This window comes from Otolemur garnettii, unplaced genomic scaffold (assembly GCF_000181295.1).
Source record: "Otolemur garnettii isolate 467f Iridium unplaced genomic scaffold, OtoGar3 scaffold00020, whole genome shotgun sequence".
NCBI classification, from domain to species: Eukaryota; Metazoa; Chordata; class Mammalia; order Primates; family Galagidae; genus Otolemur; species Otolemur garnettii.
Genome location: NW_003852415.1, coordinates 26014302 through 26018923, shown reverse-complemented (window position 1 = coordinate 26018923; position 4622 = coordinate 26014302). Strand labels below are relative to the sequence as shown.

At 44.7% G+C, this 4622-nt stretch overlaps 1 pseudogene across 1 annotated transcript; it reads right to left on the bottom strand.

The window, feature by feature from the left end:
* Nucleotides 1-160: 160 nt before the first annotated feature.
* Nucleotides 161-1101, bottom strand: LOC100947231 (annotated as a pseudogene). Its single transcript, XR_001161141.1, has one exon. The product of XR_001161141.1 is annotated as a ribose-5-phosphate isomerase pseudogene (transcript).
* Between the last annotated feature and the right edge of the window lie 3521 nt (nucleotides 1102-4622).

Here is a 4622-nt window from a genome sequence, read left to right as displayed (position 1 = left end):
CAAGTAGCTGGGACCACAGGCACCCGCCACAACACCTGGCTAATTTTTGGTTGCAGCCATCATTGTTGTTTGATGGGCCCAGGCTGGATTCGAACCCGCCACCTTAGGTGTATGTGGCTGGCACCTTAGCCACTTGAGCCACAGGCACGGAGCCAAAAAACTGAATATTTAAATAGTAAAAATATATGTTTATATTTCTCTTTTTAAGAAGACACTTAATAACAATATTTCAGAAGACTGGATTTAAACCTCCCACCCCCACCTGGCCCTGCCAGTTGTTCACCCTGGCACAGATGCATTAAGGCAAAGGCTCCTGGAGAAGTGTGTCCAACTTGGTTGTGGGCTCAAGATGAACATGCTCTGCAGGGTCAAGAGAAGGGCTTCTCCCTCATGTTCACTGAGCCATCCTGCATCTGGAAATAAACCCTCTCAGCCATGTTGATGAACAGACCTGTGTCCACCACACCTGGAATCATTTTGATAGCTGTGTTCACTTCACTCCATTTGTGTACCCGGTCAAACTTCCAATCCAAGATAAAATTCCCATTATCTGTCACCACAGGACCTGCATTGTTAACAGCCATTCGAAGTACCACTGCACCCCCAAACTTCTGGCTCACAGCTCGGCTCACTGGGACGTAGGCCATTGGTATGACCTGAATGGGGATTCTCTTGTGCCACTGATCCCCAAGGTTCTTAGAATCTTTCCTGAAATCAGCGATCACGATGAAGCGACTGGCATAGCCAGCCATGATCTTCTCCTGGGTCAGGCAGCCTCCACCACCCTTGATGAGATTGAGATCAGCATCTACTTCATCAGCACCATCAATGGCGAGGTCAATCTCTGGGTGTCAATCCAGATCCCTGGGTGTCAGGCCATGCTCCAGGATGAGCTGACGGGCCTGGAAGGAGGTGGGAATGCAGATGAGGTTCACATTCTATTGCTTCACTCTTTCGGCTATTCGCTGCACAGCATGGACAATTGTAGAGCCACTTCCAATTCCCAGCACTTGGTTGGTTATTCCTCACGTGGTTCTCCACTGCAGCAAGGCCAGCCAGCTTCTTGGGCTCTTCGGCCTTGGACATTGTGGAGGGGGCCAGCCTTGGACATTGTGGAGGGGGCTGGGCAGACGCTGTTGGAGTCCCCGACGCTGGTACTTGAGCTTCCAGCACCATCTCAGGTCCCCGACTGTGCACGCCCTGGCAGCTGCACATGCGAGCCCAGGAGGCCCCAGCTGTTCCTACCTCCCTCGGAGGCCACGCCCTCAGCCCCCAAACATCTATACTTCTCAGAATAATTTACCAATTCAATGCCATCCTTATTAAAATACCAACATACTATTTTCAAGACTTGGAAAAAATGACTCTGCATTTTGTATGGAACCAGAAAAAACCCTGTATAGCTAAGGCAGTCCTTAGTAATAAAAACAAAGCTAGAAGTATCACCATACTAGATTTTAGGCTGTACTATAAGACTATAGTGGTCAAGACAGCATGATACTGGCACAAAAATAGAGACATAGACATTTGGAATAGAACAGAAACCAGGAAATGAAAACAGCCACCTAATCTTTAATAAACCAAACAAGAGCGTCCACTGGGGGAAAGACTCCCTGTTTAATAAATGGTGCTGTGTTGGGTGATGTTCTTTCTTGTGGGGAGAGAAGGATGGCTTGGCTGCGGGTGCAAGCTCACTCCTAGAATTATATGAAAGCAAGAAATGACTACGGCTCGGCGCCTGTGGCTCAAGTGGCCAAGGCACCAGCCATATACGCCTAAGGTGGTGGGTTCGAATCCAGCCCGGGCCTCCAAAACAACAATGACGGCTGCAACCAAAACAAAAAACAGCCAGGTGTTGTGATGGGCACCTGTGGTCCCAGCTACTTTGGAGGCTAAGGCAGTAGACTCTCTTGAGCCCAGGAGTTGGAGTTTTGCTGTGGGCTGTGATGCCACAGCACTCTACCCAGGGGACAGCTTGAGGCTGTCTCAAAAAAAAAAAAAAAAAAAGAGAAATGACTACATACTCTTAGATGGCATGTAGCAAAATGTCTTTATTTTCCACTCCCCTTTATTGGGAGCTAGTCACGTACACCACATTGATCAATAATCCTAACATCCTCAATTCTTATCTTAAACTACAGAAAAGAAGGAAAGTCCAGGAAAATGAGATAACCATCATAAGATTAGGCTAAAGAAAGAAAGTCCGGAAAGTAAGACAACCATCTTAAGCTAGCCTCAGGCTATTCCTCTCTGAAGACCTAAAAGAACTATACATTATCTGACTTCTAGTGTTAAAGTTAAAGGTTAGGATAAACAGAGGAGTAAAACCTTTCTCTTCTATATACTCAATTAAATTTCCAAGAAACAGGCTCCAAGACTGTTTTCTTATGGTTTGGAGACCCTGCAGTTAAGATGGAATGTTTTACTCAACATCATTATGATGGAGTTTTTCTTTTCACTCACATCAACCTTTGAGTCATGTCCTCTGCACAGATGGGCCGTTTCAACCCTTATCTGACAGGCTGACTTGACTACACAGTTGGGGTTCCCTGTAGGAGGTTTTTACGCCTTGCCTGCAGGTCCCCACCGTGTTTTTCCAGGTCGCTTAAGGCTTCAACAAAAGCTCATAATACTCACAAGTCTTTTCGCTCAGTGTCTGGAATTAAAAGAGCACATTTAATTTAATTTTTGTGGGGGTTTACCCCACAGTGCGGGGAAAATTGGGTGTCTACATGTAAAAGACTGAAACTGGACCCGCACCTTTCTCCACTCACCAAAATTGATTCAAGATTGATAATGGACTTAAATTTAAGGCAAAAAACAATAAAAATCCTCAAAGAAAGAATAGGAAAAACACTGGAAGATATCGGCCTGGGGAAAGACTTTATGAAGAAGACTGTCATGGCAATAGCAACAACTGCAACAATAAACAAATGGGATTTAATAGGGTGACCAGATTTTATAATCGATAAGGTGGGACAACATGGCCGGGGTGGGGGCGGGGCAGGGGACGGGGCAGGGGACGGGGCAGGGCAGGGCTTGACAACAATGCAAACTTTGATAAGCAGTTCTTGATAATCACTTCTCAGCAATTATTTGTTATTATTACAGTTTAACATTATAAAATTAACAAAAATAATATAAAACTCATATTCTGGCAAAATAGCCACATGGCAGCCGAAAACCGTATATTCCCTTCTTGTTCTCCCACCCATTCGTGCATTCTTTCCAAAAATCGGGACTTTTTTAAAATGCCGCAGAACGCAGGACAAATTGTTGAAAAGCAGGACTGTCCCGCCAAAAGTGGGATGTATGGTCACCCTAGATTTAATTAAATTGAAAAGCTTCTGTACAGCCAAAGAGATACCAGCCAAAGCAAATAGACAACCTACCCAATGGGAAAGGATATTTGCATATTTTGAATCAGGCAAAAGTTTAATAACTAGAATCTATATAGAACTTCAATTAACCCACAAGAAAAAAACCCAACAATCCCATATATCAATGGGGAAGATAGATGAATGGCTGCCAAATACATGAAAAAATGCTCATCATCCCTAATTATTAGAGAAATGCAAATTAAAACCACCCTGAGATATCATCTAACACCAGCGAGAATGGCCTATATCATAAAATCTCAAAATTGCAGATGCTGGTGTGGATGTGGAGAGAAAGGAACACTTTTACACTGCTGGTGGGAATGCAAACTAATACACCTTTTTGGAAGGATGTATGGAGAAAACTCAAAGTGCTCAACCTAGACCTATTTGATCCTGCAATCCCATTACTGGGCATGTATCCAGAAGGGAAAAAATCCTTTTATTATAAAGATACTTGTACTAGGCTGTTTATTGCAGCCCAATTTATAATCGCTAACATGTGGAAACAGCCTAAATGTCCTTTAACCCAGGAATGGATAGGCAATTCCATGGTATACTATGGAATATTATTCAGCTATTAAAAAAATGGAGATTTTGCAGCATTTGTACTAACGTCGATGGAGGTGGAACACAGTATCATTTTTTTTTTTTTTTTGGAGACAGAGCCTCAAGCTATCCCCCTGGGTAGAGTGCCATGGCATAGATCACTGCAACCTCCAACTCCTGGGCTCAAGCGAGTCTCCTGCCTCCGCCTCACAAGTTGCTGGGACCACAGGTGCCCACCACAACGCCTGGCTATTTTTTTTTCGGTTGCAGCCATCATTGTTTGGCGGGCCCAGGCTGGATTTGAACCCGCCACCTTAGGTGTATGTGGCTGGTGCCTTAGCCACTTGAGCCACAGGCGCTGACCTGGAACACATCCTTAGTGAAGCATCACAGGACTGGAGAAGTATGAATCCTATGTATTCAACTTTGATATGAGGACATTTAATGACAATTAATGACATGGTGGGGCATGGGGGAAGGGGTGAGCAGAGAGAAAAGGAGGGAGGGGTGAGGGTAAGGACAAGGAAAAAAAAAGAAAATAGTGACTAATTCTCACATAAATTGGATTCAATTTTGACTCAAGGCTCAGCACCTGTGGCTCAAGTGGCTATGGCGCCAGCCACATACACCTAAGGTGGTGGGTTCGAATCCAGCCTGGGCCCACCAAACAACAATGACGGCTGCAACCGAAAAATA